Consider the following 21,709-nt stretch of genomic DNA (forward strand, 5'->3'; position numbering starts at 1 on the left):
CTTAAGTTGTCTGTGGGGTTGTTTTTCTTTTAAGGAGCCCTCAGGAATGGAGAGGTGAAAGTGACAGTATTAGAGCTTAAAAAATGTCGCTGAAGCAGGGATGACAAACCTCATGTGCTGATAGCTGACCGGATCAATCCAAGTTCTGAAATGTAGAGCATCGCTCTGGACTGAAGGATGGAACTGCCTCTAAGACACCAGCAAGACAAGCCTGGAGCCAAAGGAGACTGAGGAAGAGTGGCCCCAGCTCACAGACGGCTGGTGCTGGGGCCCATCATGACCTTGCTGATGGGTTGGCTGAAATGTGAAGTTCCTGGTACCCTTGAGATGCCTTTCCCAGAGGACAGACATTTCCTGGTTAGCTTTCTGGAGGCATATTGAGTGTCTAATTTATGAGAAAGAAATTTTTTAAAAAAAGAAAGTAAGGAGGATCAGAATTTGGCCACTGAACCAGACACATGAGTCACATGTCTGTCTATTTGGAAGTCATGCCTCCTACTCCCTAAACTTACTCATGGCTTAAGTGACATTTGCTTTTGAATTTGGGACACTTATTTTCAAGTTTCCAAGGGTAGTAGATGGTATTGGAGAAAAGCACCTCAGTTGCAAATTTTTACATAGGTTAGCAATGAGTATAAGGTCGTAGAAATAATGAACACGATTACATTTTGCAACAACTTATAATAAGCCCTGATGACTAATAATTGCAGTTTTTGTTGCTCAACCAATTGAACAGAACGGTGCAGTGCACTTGCCTTACTGTGACTTTCAGTGCCACCTCCAGCAGCTCAGTTGTCAGCTGTAGGCTGCAGCTGCTCCATATCAAAGCTGTACCATCCTGAGGTGGCAGGGTCACCTCTACTCTCATCACTCCTGTTCTTAAGGTTCTTAGCATCTTTCATCTGGGGTAAGAACCAACAAGTGTCTTTCACTTGCTAATTGGGCAAAATGGGGGTTGACACATGCAGGTGGGCTCAGGGACAACCAACAAAATCGAGGGAAAGAGAAAAGCAAGGGTCTTTTCTAGACTGGAGCTTCATCTGCTGCCCAAGCTGGTGTCATTTTTAGTTGTTCGGGAGGCAACTACCCCACAAGCGATATATGCGTGAAATCACACAATTTTAGTGCCATCCTTTAAGAATTTTGATTCCATTAAAAATGAATGATTACAAATACTTGTAATCTTTCACCTCTATGTATGTTCATAATTATTTATTCCAAACAATGCGTCAAGTATTTCTTGGTGTTGCTTAATGTGTATGAAGAAAATATTAATGCTGTAAGGATTTAGAGCAAACTGTAATGTAATTTTGTTCTCTTATAACAAGGTTAAGGTTAAGTGACTGTCTGAGGTCACTATTAATTTATTCACTCTTTCAGTGAATATTTATGGAGCCCCTTTCATGTTCTAAGTACTGTGCTGGGGGCTACAGATGAAAATAGAAGGACAATGGATAAGGCATTGTTAGCTTTCAAGGAGCTCACAGTCTGGAAGGGAGGCAAATGGCACCAAATAATCACAATTGATTGTGACATATCGACAACGGAGACAGGCACAAGGTGGTGAGCAAGCCCTGGGTCAAGGACCCTGAATCCCAGCTCAGTGCTTTTGCTGCCAGAGGATGACTTACGAGTTCTTGGGAAAAATAACACTTCAGTGTGAGTTAGTCTTTACCCTTTAAAGTGCTTCATCAATGTGCGGTTATTTATGTTCCTCCTAAATACTGGTTGTTTCACACGTTTATTAATAATCATTAATCTGCTTACCAAAGTTAAATAACTTTCTATCAATATATGCTTTTTAGTTTATAATGGGCTGGTTTTCACATGCATTTTCTCATTAAAATCCAATAACCCAATGAGGTAGGTAGAAGTGCCAACTACCTTCTACCCACCCTTACCCCATTTTTCAGATAAGTGAGCTGAGACTCGGAAAAGTTAAGGGACTGGCCTTATAGGGCTAATTAATTGGCAGATTGAAACATGTGAACCTCTTGACGCAAGGAGTGTTCTTCTAAATATAATGCTGAGAAGCCTCATAGTCTCTTTTCAGATGTGGGTCTAATAGGTATATTGGGTTGGTCATTCCCTCCTTTTGGTTACACTGATTCTTTGGATCCTATGATACCTCACTGTGCATATTTCTGCATAATTCTTCTGATTATTCATTCCCTGTCTCTTCTACCTGCCAGGTAAGTGCTCGTGTTCCCACAGAGCCTGTCCCTGCCAGGTTATCTTCTCTCTCATACTCTCTGGGCAATCATATACATTTCCAAGGCATCAGTACCACATAAAGGTGACAATTCCCACATCTTGTAACTCTGACCTCTCACCCCATCAGACAAATGTACCCACTGCACTGTCTGCTAGACATGTCCCCTGGATGCCCACAAATACTACTCATTCTCACTGAGCTGTTTGTCCTTCCACTCAATACTGGAACCTTCACTATTATTCTTAACTCACTTTATTTCCACACCATCCACCCACAAACCCAAGCTTGAAACCCATGAGTTTCTTTCCTTTTCCTCACCGTCACATCTAACTGGATCACCATGTCTTGTTTTGGACCCCTAAATATATTTTTTTGAAATCGGTTCCCTCTTTCTCATCCTGGCTGCCACTGCCCTGTGTATTTCAATGGGTTCTCCAGTGCACTTATTGAGGCAAGGGGCAAGCCATATATTCGCTCATGCATTTACCCACTAATTAACTCCACAAAAATTTATTGAGACAAATAGACCTCACAGCTATGGAGAAAAATTGGGTTGATCCTTTTGAGAAAATTAAAAATGACCTGGAAACCCTAGCCTTTTCTTATGCTATCTAGGTTAATTAACTCTGTAGTACATAGCTCTCAAGTCTTAACAGTTTTGGATTGGGCATTTAGCTATTAGGTAGCCAGAGAGCAAATATTAAATGACAATTCTTATCAATCATTCCCAAAGTAACGTCTCTCAAAATCACCACCTAAGATTCTGCTGAATAAATGCTTAAGGCTTTGATTCAAAACATGTTTTGGCCACTAGCACATCCCTGATTTTTTGGACTTTTCCAAAAGCAACTGTAAACATTCCAGACTGTTATAGGGTCTCAGCAAAAATATTAGTATATTTATGGTAATTCTGACTGTATGTTTTTCTTCTCTGTGAACTTATTTATGTGAAATGCTCACAATTTTAAAAATTAGGGCTTATTAATGAAATATTTTTGAATATCCTCAGTATTACATTTATTGAATAGTTTTTAATAAAATGGGAAATATAAGCAGAATTGGAACTATCTTGGAAACAAGCAAACAAAGAAATCCTGCCAAAGAATAGATTTCCTTTAACTAGCCAACTCCTTTGATGCATTTAAAATGTGGTTCATCTTCCAAAATACCAAAGTATAGGCATGCTTCAGGAACATACATTAACTGCCAAGTAAGGTATACCTATTATGGATTATAGTAATGAGGAATTTATTCATGATAAAGAATGGTCTGATTGTGAGGATTAATACTCTCATCTCGGTGGGCCTAAACCTTGGATATTTGGTTTATCCAAAATTTATCAGATCCCAGAAAAAAATGAGTGTGGTTGATTAAAGATGATGACAAATCCCTTGCCTTCTATCCCACTGAAAGGTGAAGCCTAATTCTCCTCCTCTTGCATCCAGGATGGCATGAAAGGTGAAGCCTAATTCTCCTCCTCTTGCATCCAGGATGGCACTATGACCTGTTTTAACCAATAGAATGTGGCCGAAGTCATGCCGTGTAACTTCTGAAGCTGGGGCCTTCAGAGAGCTGCAGCTTCTGCTTTTCCCATTTGGGACACACCCTCTTGGAAGCCAGCATCCATGGAAGAAGTGTGATTGATTACCCTCAGACTAGCATGCTGTGGGAAGCCCAGGTAAGCCATGTGGAAAGAGAGAGTTTAGCCACCAGGGGACACTGAGGTGCCAGACAGGTTCAAGAAACCTTCCTGGAACTTCTGGCCCAGTTAGACCATCAAGTCAATGCTGCTGAGTGACTGACTCCAGCCAGTGCTGCACAGAGCAGGATTATTCAGCCCATCCCTGTCTGAATTCCTGACCCACAGAACTGTGAGCAAGTAAAATAGTTATTTTTGAAGTTCCTGCATTTCAGGGTAGTTTGTTACACAGCAATAGGTAATCAAAACAATTGGCTCATACCACCCACCGTCTTCCCTGCAGGAAAGTTTACTTGGGAAACCAAATCGACTGATGAATAAGAGAATCAGTGCAGAGAAAATGTTCTCCAGGATATCCAGGCCTGCGTGTCTCAGGCTTCTTCTCATTTGATCTGGGCAGTACCTCCCCTTGCCAGTCTGAGAAACCACTGCCCTCAATTCGTCTCCTCATGAGCACCATTTTCCCATTGACAAAATGTTCTTGTCAATTCCTCTGGTTACTCTAAGTTTTACATCAAATTACAACTGGTTCGTGTCAGGCAGTGGGCCACTAGTAGACACTCAACAAAAATGTGATGAGCCCCTGTGTCACAATGCCCCATGCTAGGCACTGGGGATACAAACACAAACACACAAGTGTGATATGCTCCCTGCCCTCACAACACATGTAACTTACCAGGGGGAGCAACCTCAGGTTGAGGGTAAGGAGGTCACATCTGTGATCATACACCATCGGTGGCGGGTCTTCTTTCTCCTCCCATGGCGTGGACCGGGGCCCTTTGTTCAAGTAACATTGACACTGGGTGGAAGGAAAGAGTAGATGAGTAACTCAAAGCTTGACCTTAGAGGAGGGCTGCTTGATGTCCTGACAAGTAGATTATCACTTTACCAGTTAAGAATAGGGGAAATATACTCACATTTAGATTCTTTTTTGTTTGACTGCCCAACTCTTAGAAAGTGTAACATTTGCAGAAAGCAAAGAAATGTAACTTTGGAGAGAAGTTTTTCCTGGTCAGAGAGCAGAGTAGGGACGGTTCCCAAAGCACTCAGAAAGGTTTTTATTGTGGGGGAAAGTCGCAGTTTATCTCATCCTATGTTGTGTGCAGGGGTAATTATATTTCTCTCAATAACAAAGTAAGCATTGCTTCTTGGCAAGTGTCCCCTTTAGCCTGAGTGTATTTCGAAACAATTCTCTGAGGTCTTAGGAAGCTGTATTTATTTAAATTGTTGCAGTGTTGACAAGCAGGCTGCTCTCTTTGGCTGTTTTTTTTGTGTGTGTGTGAAAGGTGCTAAAAACTAAAAAATGAGGTTGACAATCTGGGCTCTGTCACTGACCTGCTGAACCCCTCACCCCAGGGGCTAAACCACTCATTCGCATGTTTACAGAGGCCCTACTGTGTGCCACACTCCTGCAAAGAGTGAGTGGTGCAGCCACGGAGAGAGACAGGGGAGCACCCATGAAAGATCTGGACTGTTGCTTATTCAACAGGTAAGTCTGTAATTTTTCCTCGTGTGGAATTTATTTTGAGTTTCCATGTAAGGATTATGCTAGCTTTGTAAAATAATTTATAAAACTGTTTTTGTTTTTATGCCTTGGAATATTTTGTATAAGCCTGGGAATTATCTATTTCTGCACATGTGTGCAGCTGGTGGGAGAATATTTTGTGGGTCTGATCTATTTCTTGGATACAATTTGTTAATTTGTTGACAACCCTTTTCTCCTCTTGTTCCTTTCATGGTTATTTGTCAGTTTAGGTTTGCTGCCTCTTCGGAAGGGAATTTTGACAGTTTGTATTTTCTTGAAAATCAGTCATTTCATCAAGACTTCATAATATTTTGTTGTAATTGATTTCTTCTGTATCTGTCACATCCTTTCTCATCCTCGATTTCATCTGTTTTAAGATTTTTCTATTTTTCTTCAGTGGATTAAGTACAAGATTTTCAATTTTATTTATTTTGGCCCCCTTAAATTCTTGGATTTATTCTTTAATTTTTTTTTTGTTTTTCTACTATATATGTATCTATTTTCCTCTTTATTAATTCTTTCAGTGTTCTTTCCTTGAAAGGTCAAGAGACCTTCTAGTCTCTTGACTTGAATTCTTTGTACATTCTTGCTTTCTTGTTTGTTAAAAAAAAAAAAAATTCAATACTTAATAATACTGCTTGCTCACCTCAGAGTCCAGTGTGAGAACTTCTGATCAATAGTGGCTCTCCTCCAAGTGTCAGGGACTCTGCCTCCTCCAGTTTGCACTTTGGCCATTCCCAGGCCCTTAATGTTTGCATCCTCTGATGGACAGGGGAGTGAGAGTGGACCAGGCACACTTGCTTCTTACAAGCCAGGAATGGCACAGTCACTTTTGCTCACATTCCATTGGCTGGAACTCAGTCACGTGGCCACACTTCACTGCAAGGAAGGCTGGGAAATGTAGTTTAGTCTTGTACCCAGCAAGAAGTAGAAATGAATTTATACTGGATACCAAAAAGTTTCCTCCACATTCCTAATTAATCCTTTTTATCTACAGTCTATTTTTTCTGATATTAATATGGCTATACGAGTTTTCTTATGAGTGTTGCTTGTCATATTGTTTTCTACCCTTCTATTTTAACTTTTTTGTTTCCTTCTGTTTGTGTATCTCCTCTAAAAAGTACGTATCTTGATCATACATTTCTAAACTGGTAACACCAATGTTTTAACTGGAAAGTTTGGCTATATAAATTTATTGTGATCATTTTAAAACTTAGACTTTTTTCTAACATCTTACTTTATGCTTTCTATGTTTCTTGCATTTTCATGTTTTTACTGCTTTTCTTGACTTTTAATAATTGATTTAAAAAACTACCCCCAACCCCCCAATGATTTGGTTACTCTCTGGTTTCTTTAGTCCCTTAGAATACTTTAATTCCAATCATCCCTCCTTTTGAATACCATTGAGCAGTAGTAGTAAAAAGGATTATAAGAATGGTGCCCCAGGGCTGCCCCATGACTTACACTTTTTCCACGAAGTTAGGGGTTTAGAGGGGTTTAAGCAGTATTATGCTTCCTTTCTCTGATGTCATACTGCTTTCTGAGGAAGCAGTGTTAATGGGTCAGTTTTCAGCACATTCTTTCATCTGTTCCCTGCTTACTATATCTTGCAGAAATTTCTGTGGATGACTTCTTTCTCCACTCTCAGATCCTGCTGCAGTTTTTTTCTTATTTTTATATTCTTTGATTGTTATACTAATGTGGAAGCTTTATTAGGGAGGAGACCAGGTCTGTTTCACACACTCCACCCCAGTATAGCCACGACAAAGAGCAAAATGCAGATGGTTCCTGTTGGCTAATATACCCTCTGCCAGAAAAGTAAAATGGCGTTAAAGACTGAGATACACAAAATGGTGCCTGAGAAAGTTTCCCGGAAAAACCCCACCCAGAAAAATCCCCTACCTGCCACGTCACCTTCCCACGTGCACAATTTTGCCAGCCTATGAGAAAGTTCCAGCTCAGCTTAAACCCGGCTTGCTTCCTTCCCCTTCCTTCTTAGCCAATAGGAACAGTCCAGCTCAGCCTAACAGGATATAAAAGGCCCACCCCGACTCTCCCTGCAGCTGCTCCCACTTTTGAGAGGGCAGCCTGCTTGTTCATTTTGCCTGCCTAATATGCTTTTGGTCTCCTGGTGTGTCTTATTTTGTGCTCGGGCCAAGGTTTTTCCTTTCATTGCTGCCATGACTTGGATGGGTTTCCCCACCCCTCGTGGGACCCCATCCATTTCTCTGCCTGTGGGCTGGAGCCCACACCAGTGATGACACTCAGCCCGGCCCTTCTTCCCGATCACCACTGGCACATCCAACACCGGCCTTCTAATTGGTGAGTCTTTGGATTACCGCTTTCATTTCTCTCTCCCTTTCTCTTTTCGGGACTCGCCCGGGTTAAGCAGGGTCCGCCCTTTCCCTGCCCTCTCATTTGCTGTGGGGTTTCTCATTTCTGCCCTCCAGGTACTTGCAAGCCGTGGCACGGGGTGCCCCAAAGCTCTATGACCCTCTAGGGTCCCTCAACTGCCAGAAACCAGTGATGACTGCTTTCGGTGGTTTGAGACCTCCCAGTACCCCAACCAAAGTGGAGACACCCCTTCAGGTCCGGTACTTCCTCCTCCATTCTCATGGGGGTCTCTCCCAGCCGACTCCCCGCTAAAATGTCTCCTGACTAATCTTCACACTTTGGGTCTGATTCTGGATATTAAGCCAAACAAACTTGTTAGGTTTTCCACCCAAGAAGGGCCCAACTATAATTTAGATAATCAAAACAGGTGGCCTCCTTTTGGGTCCCTCAACCCTGACATTCTACGGGACTTATATCACTTCTGCGAGCGATCAGGGAAATGGGCTGAAATTCCCTATATCCAGGCTTTTTCTTACCTCTGTTCTAACCCTGCTTTATGTACCACCTGTGCCCCAAACAGGCCTTATTAGCTTCTAAGCCTTCTCTGCCCACCCTCCTCCCCTTCCCCTGACTTCAACCCAGCAGATGAGCCCCCCCATAGTGGGGACATGCTCCCCCGCACTCCAACTGCCATCGGCTCTTCCCGCCCCTTCTGCCCCTCTCGCACCACCACATCCTTCCAACCTCCCTCGTACACGATCCCGAGCCCATGAAACTCGGCCCACCCTTCCAGCCCAACCTCCACTTTTAGCTCCTCTCTGAGAGGTGGCAGGAGTGGAGGGTATCATTAGAGTCCACGTCCCTTTTTCCATGATTGATCTTTCCCAAATCGAGAAACGCTTGGGTTCCTATACAACTAACCCAGTTGTCTACTCAAGGGAATTCCAATACCTTTGCCAGGCCTATAGCTTAACTTTCCATGACGCCCACACTATCCTCACAAATTCCTTATTGCCAGAAGAACGTAGCCAAGTCTGGCTAGAGGCCAGGGCACACGGAGATGAAGCCCACCAAACCACGTGCGCTCACCCAGCCGGGGCACAGGCTGTCCCTGAAACCGGCCCTCTTTGGGATTATCACCCTCCCATTGGCCCTCCGTGATCAGTTTCTTACTTGCATAGTGGCGGGGCTTAAACGGGCTGCACAAAAACCAGTTAATGATGAAAAAAATCCAAGAAATAATACAAGATAAAAATGAAAATCCTTCTTTTTTAGATCGCCTCACTAAGGCTGTTTTACACTATACTAACATAGACCCAGAGACCCCAGAGGGAAGACAACTTCTCATGACCTATTTCTTTAACCAGAGTTCCCCCGACATAAAGGGCAAATTAAAGAAACTGGAAAGGGGGCCCTTCACTCCTCAAAATGAAGTCCTGGCTGCCGCATTCGAGGTTTATAACGGCCGAGACGATAAGGCCAAACACCAAAAGTACCAACTGCTGGCACAGGCCTTAAAGGGGCCCATGCCCTCACCACCGACGGCCTTTTCAAGGGGCCTAACTGCACTAAGGGGACCCCAGGTCCCTGCTTTAAGTGTGGTAAGGAAGGACATTGGGCACGATCATGCCCCAACCCCAGGCCCCCACTAAGGCCATGTCCAAAATGCCACACTCCGGGTCACTGGGGACTGGATTTCCCCAGTCTCTGTAGAGAGACTGGACCTGTCTCGAACCCCACACCCAGCCTTCTAGGATTGGTGTCAGATGACTGTATCAGATGACTGATGGGGCCCAGGGCACCCTCTACCTACGACAGCCCTCACCACCACCAGGGAGCCCAGGGTACTTCTCGCAGTTGAGGGCCACCCCATTTCTTTCCTCCTTGATACCGGCGCCACTTTCTCAGTATTAACAGAGTTTTGGGGACCTACCTCCTCTCCCACACTGCCCACTGTCGGGGTAGGAGGCAAAACCATTTTTCCACTAAAAACTCCCTGGATAACTTGCCACTTCGGGGACCATTCCTTTGCTCATCAGTTTCTTGTGATGAAAGCTTCATATATCCCACGTACCCGCCCTCTCTCCAATTCCAGAGTAACTACTACTCTTCCCTTCCTCGCTCATACTGCATGGAAATTTGGATTTTCAAGTGCGGCCCATTTTCTCTTCTTTTCCTGTGGCAACTGCTTGAACTCCCTACTTGGCCCTGGCCCGTAGCTGCACCCATTTGTGAGACTGAGGTTGATTGGCAGTAACTCCCATGCAGGATGTGTGAACAACATCCATACACCTTCATCCCCTTCCTGATTTTGCTTCTGCTTCTTAGCCCTGCCACACCTGACTCAGGGTTCAGGTGGAGATTTTCTTTGACAGAGACTTGGACAACCAGTCGTACAACCCTTGCCCCTGTTGGAGGTTTCTTTTGGTGCAATGACACCCTCTCCAAAACTCTTAATGCCTGTGGTTCCGTTCTCTGCCTACCTGTTTCACTCATCCCTCAACTTACTGGTTACAGCCAAGTAGAAATTATTGCCCTAATTAACCCCCCAGAAAACCAAAAGTGTGCAGTCTTTCTCCCCTTAGTCATTGGGGTCTTCCTAGCCTCCTCTCTAGTGGCCATGGGACTAGGCACAGCGGCTCTTATCCATTCTGTAGACCCCACTAGAGATCTAGCCCCAAAACTCCAGGCAGCTGTTGAGGCTTCAGCAGAGGCCCTGACCTCCCTACAATGCCAAATCACCTCGATAGCCCAGGTAGCTCTCCTCACCGCAGTCTCCATGAGTACCTGCCCCTACCAGATGGTGAGGACATGTCTCCTATTTTTCCTCCACACTCTCCAGGAGGACAGTTGGTTACTGCCTTACATCCAACAAGCAGAAAACATATTTGAGGGCCTCAGTGACCTTTGGCTCCAAGGGACATTCCTCACCTTCTCAACAGAAGAAATTATCATCTTCAGTGCCTGGGTTTATGGTCTCTTATCTCTTGTATTAGACTAAGCAAACCTTCCTCCCTTGCCTCCCAAGTCCCCCCTGCCCCTTCTTTGCCCCTTCTTTGCCCCTTCTCAGCAGGAAGTAGCCAGAGATGATCTTGATGCCCTTCTCCCAATCTAAGACCAAAGAGGGAGGAATGTTGGCTAATATACCCTCCGCCAGAAAAGTAAAATGGCGTTAAAGAATGAGATACACAAAATGGCACCTGAGAAAGTTTCCTGGAAAACCCCACCCAGAAAAATCCCCTAGCTGCCACGTCACCTTCCTGCGCATGCAATTTTGCCCGCCTGGGAGAAAGTCCCAGCTCAGCTTAAACCCGGCTCGCTTCCCTCCCCTTCCTTCTTAGCCAATAGGAACAGTCCAGCTCAGCCTGACTGGATATAAAAGGCCCACCCCGACTCTCCCTGCTGCTGCTCCTGCTTTTGAGAGGGCAGCCCGCTTGTTCATTTTTCCTGCCTAATACACTTTGGTTGAGTCCCGGTCTCCTGGTGTGTCTTATTTTGCACTTGGGCTGCGGTTTTTCCTTTCAGTCCCAACTAATAGACTTTGGATTGTTTGACTTACAATTTTTCTACTTTACGATGGTGCAAAATGGCCACAATTTCTGCATAATGTACAGTATTCAACAAATTACATGAGCTATTCAACACTTTATGTGAAATAGGCTTTGTGTTAGATGCCTTTGCCCAACTGTAGGTTAATGTAAGTGTTCTGAGCATGTTTATGGTAGGCTAGGTTAAGCTATGTGATGTTTGGTAGGTTAGGTGTATTAAACACATTTTCAACAATGAAATTTACAACTTATGATGAGTTTATCAGGATGTAACCCCATGGTATGCCAAGGAGCATCTGTTCTTCATTATAGGAACCCATGAATAAAATTTCTGTTCAAAATCTTGGCAAAAATGAATAAATTAATTAAAAAAAATTCACTATGAAATGAAAAAGATTGACCCAAAGAGTCAAATTGTTATATTCCTTCCTTTATGTTATATGAGTACAGTGCAATGTTATGTAATGACATGGAGTGATTAATTACTGAATACATCCAATGGCAACATTTTGTAAGTAGAAATGCATGTATGAAACCTAGTTGGAAGGTGCCTGCGTTTTATAACATCAGAAGCAACAGTCTCCTTAAAGACAAAGGCCTTTAACAGTTTAGGGTTCAAAGCACAACATGCAACTTAATTCAGAGGGTATTTTGGCAGCTCTTAATCTGAGCAAGAATAGGGGCTTTTGGAAAACAAGGCTTTAAGAAGCCTTGTCATTTTAAGGGTAAATTTTAATAGAATGCTAGAGTTTAAACTTTCACACTTTAAGCAAAAAATGAAAATCTTGAAATTACTGATTGATTCACAGTGGTTTTATGGAGAAAGTAATCTGTAATATCTGCAAGAAAACTTGGCACTGAGTGCAAAGATCTTATTATTTTTGAGCAAAGTATGGAAAGGTTCCAAGTAGGGCAGGGCAGGGAATGAGGGGCTTGGTCATTTCCAACAGCAGGCGCTTCCTTTTTTTTCTTCTTGACAGGCAGTGGACAGAGAACTGTTTTAATAACTCCTCCAAACGCTGTGTCAAAGCCTCACTGTGTGAGAGCTGAGCATTCTCTTTACAGTATTTTATGGCACTGATCTCCTTAGCTGTAGCTGAACCCTGTGGGTAGCTGATGGGAGGCAGCTTCTCCTGTGGTTTCTGTCATGTCTTTCTCATCCCGAAGATCATGCTTAGTCTCCACTAGGATGATGGGCATGTTAGGACAATGGTCATGATACCATGTCAGGATACCACTTTGCATAGATATTTTCAAATGATGCAGGACTCACAATGGAAGAGCAAATTATGAATACATCTGTTTGTGAACAGAAATAGAGGGTATAATCCATCATAATCTTCTTTTCCAGCTATATTCCATGAGCCCAAATTCACTGGTTTTCCGTCTACCATGAGATTGGCAGCAGAGTTGTCAAGCAAGGGCACTGGTGTGTAACTGACCAGTAGACTAAGCTTCATCTACAGCTCTGTCTTCTGCCACCATGCACATGAGGGCCTACGTCTGGGCTGCTTGCTGGTTGGCCATGGCTGGCTGATGGCTGGGCGCAGACAAAAGAATCAGTAGGTTCAATCTGCTGGGGTTCTGCCCACAACCATCTTGCACTCAGCGGATTGCAAGCTGAAGACCCCGCTAGGCACCACCCAAAGTGGGAAGAAAATCCCATGTTTGCATCTTAATGGGGATTCCTAAAGGCCAGAACATCTCTCTAGCGTAAAAGAAACAAACTTAACAATAGAATTGAGAGGGTAGGAAATGGTGGTCTACTATGATTTGTCCAATGTAATGCAAATTACTCCAAGCAGTAAGCTGAGACTTGCATCAAAAGTAGTTTTGATGAAATGGGCTATGGGCATGTGCGTACCCAGGCTGGGGCTTACATCTCCAGGTATAAATAGCAATTTGAGTATAAGGCAAATTGGAATGCCTTTCTTAAAAGAAGGATTCAGCACAAAGCAGTAGAAGGATCTAGAATTATAGTTGCAGGACCAGGATTTAAATCCCACTTCTATTATGAATAAATCTGTGACTCTGGGCAAATGTTTTTTTTAAAATCTTTTTGAGCCTTAGTTTCAACATCTCTAAAGTAGAGATAATAATATCTACTTACCAGGATTACCACAAAGGTGTAAATCAATGAGATTAAATGGAAAAAAAAAAAGTAATGTGCCTTGCGAACTGTAAAGTAACTTGAAAATGAAAGTTATTCATGCAACAAGCATTTGTTGAGGAACTATTGTGCACATAAACTGTTAGAACAATTTACCAGGTATATGTGTTTAAGTGTTTCACTCTGGTTTAGCCTACCAGTTGAGAAGTTTCAATGGGAAATATTTTTTTCTGAAATAATTTTATTCTATATAATAATATTTCCTTATCCCATTGGCTGGATTTTAGAAATAGGTAAGGATTTTAAAACATCAAGAAGCATGAATATTTTCCAACACTTGCTCATTGATTGTATTAATAAAGAGAGAACTGTGCCAAAGGTGCATGCTTCAGTGAGAAATAATAAGAGAAAATTGTTCACAGGGCTTACTTTGTTAAGTGCAATTAGGCTAGCCTGTAATTTTTGTATTAAACTGCTGGTAGTTGGGAACCAATATTTGGAGCTACTCATTAAATAAATTACCTAGATTAAGGAGTTTTCCATGATTATAAACACAGAGAAGGAAGGATGTCTTTAAAACCTGTGGTCTTTTATAATAAAGACTAATGCAAGGTTGCTGAACAGGTAGCTGTAGACACTGGCTGCAAGGCCCACAGAAACTCTAAACCAGGCTCCTCTAATCACAGGAGGGAATTACAGTGAGCTTGAAGTCAAGATGTTCTTCTGAATGTGTGTAACCTTTGGCTAGCATGTAAACGTCCTGAATCTCAGTTTCTTAATCTCTAAAGAATAGTCTGAACACTGATCTGGACCGGGATGTCATGGGGGTCTGATTCAGGATGCCAGTTATGAGCAAAGCTGACTCAAAGAGGCCTGATGAGTTCTCAAATGTCAATATGCATAGATCACCTCGGGGTTTTGTTAAAATGCAGATTCTGGCTCAGCAGTGTGGACCCAATTCTGCATTTCTGACAAGCCCCTAAGTGATCCTGATGCTGCTGGCCTACAGATCACACTTGGGGTGGTAAGGGCTTCAACAATAAGAAAATGTCAGCTCATTTAACTCAAAGATCCAGGAAAAGTATTGGCCTCAGATAAGTCTTGTTTTGGCTGTTCAACAAAGTCATGAAAGTACTGGTTTCTTTTCACTTTCTCCTGTGTTCTGTAATGCTGGCTTCTCCTTTAGGTTGGCTCTTCTCATGGTGCCAAGACAGCTGCCTGCAGTTCCTGGGACTGCAGGTTCATACTTCCCTGGTTATGGCCAGCAGAAAATTTCCCCCAGTATTACCAGCAAAAGTCTTAAGAGTCATTCTGATTGTACAGATGAAATAAAGTGATTGGTTTAACTACAAGTGGGGTTGAAGGTGGGATGAAATTCCCAGAACCGATGGAAATCAGGGCTATGAAAAGAGGAAAATGAGTGCTAGGGAGGCAACCAAGGAGTGTTCTCTGTAGAGTCAAATAAGATAAAGATTTTGATCAAATCTATTTAAACAAATGTTTTTTATATGTGATATATATGTAATAAACAGATGGTTTGCATATTTTCTCATCCAATTTTGGAAACTTCTGAGTCAGGAAATATCAGCCATTTATGTCGGATCCAGCATTTGCCATAAAAAAGGTGCCAGGGTTGAAATAAAGTCCTCATCAGGAAGTTTCTCTCCATGGATGAATTTGTCCTCAGTTCCATGACAGTAGTGATGACATCATCAGCCTGCCAAATAAACTCAAGAATAATTCTGAGAAAGCAAGAATTCTAGCCACATTCTTTCTCCCCAGTGCTCAGAGCACTGAAGCTTTTTACTGGCTTTGGAACTTTTGTGTAGACAGACAACTCAAAGAGACAGGACCCAGGATTTGCGGTACAGGGCAACGTCTATGTACATGACAATGTTATTCATCGCTGGGTGTAGATGTTGCATATACTGGGTGAGGCTGCAGACCTGGATGTTGGCCTCTGCAAAGCCTAAGCCAACCTTTTAGGTGGTGTGTAGTTAATAATTTAAACTTACCCAGAGAATAAAAGAGTTTTATTAAAATTGAGAGTAGTCTTGGGAACCCCTGAAATTCCAACTGGTGTCAGAAATGCGGATGGTCTTGTAGACTATACACCCTAACTTCTTAGTTGATGTCAGAAGTAAGATTCCCTAGAATGATGCTGACTCACTGAAATGTGGTTTGGGAAGAAGGTTGAGAAGGCTGGGGCTGAAGAAGCTTTGACTCCTGAATGACTACCTGATCAACTATGGAATGAAATTACGTGTGTGTGGCAGTCAGTTACTAGAGGTAAGTTACCAATGGAATTTAGAGATGGATCCAACTCCCAAGTAGTGAGCTCACTGAATATATAAGGAAATGTGATATAATAAGAAATAAGATAAATGTACAATTTCTTGGCTATTGTTATCTGTAGCAGCTAAAATAAAAATGATAGAGAGCCTTGGGGCAGTTCTTGTCTCTGTATGAAGCTCAGATTTTGGCCAATCTGAGTTATGGCTACTAGTCTCAGGGCTGCTATCAAAGGGAAAATTATGCTGGGACTGCAGGTAGCACCTCTGTGGCCTCTGTTCACCAGGAAGACACCAAGTGGGAAAATGGCAAAACCAAGGAAATGGTGAAACCAGAATGTATAGTGTAAAGGAGTTGTTTCATTTTGTGCATTAGTATTATCAGCTTTCTGAAGAATCTTTACTAAAATGGGTTGTGAATGACTGACTTAGGGGAGGTTTCTTTGGTTCTGAATACTGCAGAGTGGAAGAGCATGTCTGGGTTGATAAAAGACCCAGCTTACTATTGAATAATCACAGATGGCTATATGTACTCTAGATACACAGCAGGTTGTTTCTGAGAGGACAGCTAGCCTGTGGACTGAATAAAAGCCACTGTAAAGTTAGTTTACCCTGAGAAGGGGAACTTTACAACTCTCCCTGCAAATGCCATGTGGAACATCCCAGGTAAAGTGGCTGGTATACTTTGTATGCAAGCCATACTAAATAGGCTTTCTGATGATCTGGGTATTTATTCACTGGATATACCCCTTACCCAAAGTCTGGTAAGTGCTGTGATTAAGGGGGCCCCTTTTGCATCTACACCCCATGTAACATTGTCACTGCAATATCAATCAACAGTCTGAGAAGCCTTTCAGATTTGTTGTCTCATCTTCCATTATGGGTTTTGCAGATGCTGAAAAAATATAGGGTGGCTTACAAGAAAATGGGAAAAGACAAAAGAAAGAGTCAAGGGAGTCAACCCAGCAGGGTGGAAATCTTTAGATGGTTATTAAGAAATGAGATGAACAAGGCAGACATTGAAGGGTTGAAACAGAGATCTTAATGCAGCACTATCGGAGGTTGGGTGGACCAGTGGGGGCCTCTGCTGGTTCCCCAACACTAAAAGCCCCTAATGAATCTGCTCTACTTACCCAGGTTTGGAGGAATTTGAAAACTTGGAAGGCAAAAATGACAAATTGAATTTGCTTTTAATGAGAAGCGGCATTTGGGGGAAAAGGACTTATTAACTGGAATAAGCAGATTAGAGGGAATTCTCTTCCAGGTGGAAGGCAGGGGGTGGGAGTCAGCCTGGAAAGGTGATGAGGCCTTATGAAGTGGGTCAGGCAGACTCAACATCTAATGCGGGATAATGCTAGAATCCAGCATTGGGAAACGGCTTGTACCCTGACCCAACACAGTCTCTTGACTATTTTAATACAGATGGAGGCAATGGCCCTCTGTCCTACCTGCTGAGGCCCAAGAGGCACACCTGCGGGAATCTTACAGCCTTCCAAACCTATAGAAGTCCTCTAGGGACACTTATAATTTACAACAATGCACTGTGACTGCCCCTGTTTCTAGAATAGATCAAAATAAGTCATAACTTGTAGTACAGTTATCAGAGATAGGAACTATTCTGAGTATCACCCTTAGTAGAGGAGTGAGATGGGCTCTACTACATAATAGCACACAGTGGAAACTGGTCATAGTACAAGCCTGTGAACTGAGACAGGGTGAATGGCTTTGTCTGCAACTGACTTGAACCCTAGAAATAACCAGACCATGACCAATTGCTATGGCACCTATTCATAGTAATATATGGTATATGGGCAAGAAATGATTGTGTTGTGAAGGCATAGCAAATATCCCTGTAATTCTTAGTGATTTGTTCTGTAATGAAACAGAATTTTACCAAGGCCATACTGTCTTAGGATATAACACTGGCATTTTTGGTAAGAGACAACTACCTTATATACATAGGTCTTATAATAATATTGATATTATAATCAAATGTATTGGGAGACAGTCTAACAATATGATTTATGACGGAGACTTTGGACCACATGGCATCTGCTCTATCTCTGGAAGGGCTCCAGAAGGGCTGGAGACTAAAGATATCAGCTTGACCTCTGGAGGGGCTGAAAAAAAAGGTCAGCCATGTTGAAGTTGCCCATGTCTCCATGATAAGACGCTGGACACCAGGGCTTGGGTGAGCTTCCTGACTGGCAATATTTCATGCATAATGTCACACATTATTTCCAGAAAAGTTAACAATGCACACAAATCTGTGAGGAGAAGACAACTGGAAGCTCCGTGGTTGGAAACCTCCTGGACTCTGTTCCACATGTCTCTTCCCTTGGCTGATTTTAATCTACATTCTTTCACTGTAATAAACCGTAACCATGATTATGACAGCTTTCAGTAAATCAAAACCAAGGGTGGTCTTGGGAACCCTTGAACTCTGCAGTTGGTGTCAGAAATGAGGGTGTCCTGTGGGATTACCCCCTAACTTCACAGGTGCATTTTCTGACTTTATTCAGACCCTTCTTTCCTCTACCCAACACCACATCTACTTTTTCACGTGTGTCTCTGCTACAGACATTATCCTTTGAATGGTTCCTTAGATGCCATTACAACTATGGTATAATCCGTAGTAAAGCGTCATTAAGATGTTAATACAGATGTATGTGTGAATTAAAAAGTGACTTTAAATGCACAGTAACCAATTTACTTCACATTAATAATTCAGGTATTTTTATTTGTTTCTAAACAAAAAGTGAAGAGGACTCAGTCCACAGAGCAGTTGTAATAGAGTGTACACCTTTTATTAAACCAAAATAGAATCTTTTAAAGTTCTTGGATTATGAAAGTCACCCCAATTCACTTCTTTTTTTCTATGAAGTTTCTTTTTTTAAAATTTTTTTTCCTCAGACTCAAGTCAGATACTGGCAGCTGACCCACCCTTCTCTCCTTCATCTTACCCTGTGCTGAAAGAGGAATACTATCCCTTTTAATAGGAAGTCAAACCCACCCCTAGGCAGAGCACTGTTTATTCTTTTCCATCTGTTTCAAATAAGTGTGGCAAAGTTATTGGAGATGAAAGAAAGAAAAAAAGAAAGAAAGTGGCAAGGAACGCTGCATAAATAATTTTCAAGGACTCAAACTGCACATTATGAGAATCTTTATGCTTGAGAATACTGGGTATCTGTGATTCACAAAGCACTTTACGAACTAATATCCTTGGTCCCCATTTTGTAACTGCCCTACTCTACTGCCCCCCGAAAAAAAAGACAGAGGTGGGGCACTAAGAAAAAACATTATTAGAATCATGGAGGAACCGTGAAGAGGGCCAGATACAGAGCCAGTTACCCTGGCAACATTTTTCTGTTTTTCCATTTTTGCATCCCGTGGTATTGGATTTCTGTTGTGGTTATTTATGATCGTATATTCAGCTTTTGCAGTACGTCACGGGCGTTTGACTACAGATTTGGCTGTCTCTCTCTCTTAATTCTCCTTTCGCTAATTTCATTGTGTCAGCTGTAGCTCTTCAGGAAAACCTGGTTATATGACATTCTAAACATAGAAAGTACACGAAAGCACCTGGTGACAATCTGTGTGCAAAATGATTGTTCACTTAAAAAAAAATTCATGAAATTCTTTTAATTAGCCCTTCTAGGTCACCACAAATGATTTAATTAATTAAAAAAATTACAGACAAGTTTGGGAAACATTTCTATTTCAAAAAGCAATTTTCAAACTTGCTGATCCTCATTTTTTACCCAACTTTTGTGTGAGATTACGAGAAAATCATTTGAAATATAAAATAATTGTGCAATATGTATAAGTATACAATGAAATAATTTAATAATATACAAAATTGAAATTAATATAAATTTTGTATGCTTATAGTCTTTGCAGAAACATAGAACAAATACAAAACTTTGAATTATATGCCCTCCAGTATCCTCCCCAAAATGGATGCCCTCCAAAATATCCTACTCAATATGAAATTCAAAAGACCATCTTTACCTTAATGTGTCTGGTGATTTTTCTTCTGGAAGGAAGTTCTCTTTGTAAAATAACTGTGGTGCTGACCGTATAGATATTTGCATCTGGCAAGAATTTATGACCGAGAAACTGCATTTGCGTGTCTTTGTCTTTGGGTGGCATGAAGACACCATGCGTTTGCCAAGGTCATCTCAATTCTTTCTCATTAGCTTATCAAGAAGAATTAATTTATCAAGTAGAATTACTCAATGCCAATGAGATTCTGAAATCTCACAACTATACTCAATTATAAGTTATGCTACTTATTCACACAATCCAGAATTTACATGGGTTAATTTTTTTATTAGATAATCATAAAAATGAAAACACAAAATTAAAAAAACAAAACAGAAATTGAGGACTGCAAAGGTGATCATGTGGGACCCGGCGTGAAAAACATTCTTTTAAAAGGTGAAAGATTTATACGATCTGAAGAGAAACCAGAGTATAAAAAAAAAATTCTTTTAAAGATGCACGGGCATATGCATTTTGATTTAACAACACTTCATCTACTAATAGTTCTCATCATGAAGCAATTTAAATATTTCACTGGGTCATTATAAGAATTAATGAAGTGTTGGATGTGAAAACATTTTGCAAGTTATATGGCGTTGTAAGTATGTAGTTAATTTTTTCTATCTCTTTCATTTCCTTTTTCCTCAAAGCCTATCTAAGATGCACGCAGTCTTATTGATATATTTCCCTTTTAAAGTTTTTTGCTTTTGTCTTTTTTATTAGAGAATTGATCTGCTGTCATCCATTACTTCAGAAACAAACTTCACCTGACTACCTACCACACTGACACATACTAAGTGATAGACCCTTCATGATTTCCTGGATGTTTGGCAAAGTATTTGAAATAACAGTCAATCAAAAAGAAGGCTTCTTGAAAACCTCTTTTTGGAGTCTGAGGTTTTAACTTATTCCACTGCATCTGATCACTGTGCTACCTGTCAAGTAATATATGGGGGCAGTAAACGGGGCTGAGGATTATGTGTGTAGGGAACAAAAGTACTTCATAACAATCTCTGCTAATTGCACTTAGAGGAGAAGGGGAAAGGGACCCAACCATCAGGGTATGTTATACTCCAAATACTTAATGTACACTGTCTGTATTGTTGGAATTATTTCCCCATTGTGCAGGGAGGAAACTCAGAGATTCAGAGAAGTTCAGTAACTTGCCTAAACACACAGAAGGAGCTCGAGCAAGATTTGACCCCAGGCCCTGATTTCCAAGTGCACTTTATTTGCTTATGCCTGGCTATAGAAGAGTGAGTGACAACGCAGGGGACAGTGAACCAGGGTGTTGGGCAGAGGAGACACAGCTTCTCAGGCTAGCATTTGCCAAATCACTCGTGGCCTCAGATCCCGTTTTGCAAGGCAGAATTTACTGCTTCCTCCCTTCCTTAGTTATATCTTCATTCCTCTGTCATCAGCGCCATCGTGTCAGGTTCTTCCCAGCAAACTAGCTGGCTGTGAAGACTTGCTCTGAGACTGGTTTTCTCTTTCTCACAATAGAATTGACCTGGAGTTAGACTCTTGAGTCCTTGAAGCTGAGCACAGGTGTGGGCCACAGTTTGTCTGGCTCCCACTAACCAGCCCTGGTGACTCTGATAGAACAGTAAGAACAATACAAATGCTAACATTTGCTGAGTGATAACAGTTAGCCAGGCACAGTGCTAACTACCTTTTGTGTATTCTCTCATTTCATCCTCCTAAGTATCCCCTGTTAATATCTATTGTTATTGCCATTTTACAGATGAGAAAACTGAGGCACAGAAAGATCCAGCAATTTGCCCAAGGTTACACAGCTGTAATAAGGCCATAGTAGACTACAATCCATTGTCCTTTCCGAATAAACTTGGGTGAGTTGCTATGACCGTGGATTCCTCGGTATGTGCTGTGTTTATCTGATCTCTGGCCACCAGGTGCAAAGCGCTGGTCCAGGAATCAGGTGT

General features: G+C 41.9%; 1 pseudogene; it reads right to left on the reverse strand.

Annotated features, from left to right (window-relative positions):
- Positions 1–788: 788 nt before the first annotated feature.
- LOC134361603 (ras-related C3 botulinum toxin substrate 1-like) lies at positions 789–12,781 on the reverse strand (annotated as a pseudogene).
- Between the last annotated feature and the right edge of the window lie 8,928 nt (positions 12,782–21,709).

Source organism: Cynocephalus volans, chromosome 13, assembly GCF_027409185.1.
Source record: "Cynocephalus volans isolate mCynVol1 chromosome 13, mCynVol1.pri, whole genome shotgun sequence".
In the NCBI taxonomy this organism is placed as follows: domain Eukaryota; kingdom Metazoa; phylum Chordata; class Mammalia; order Dermoptera; family Cynocephalidae; genus Cynocephalus; species Cynocephalus volans.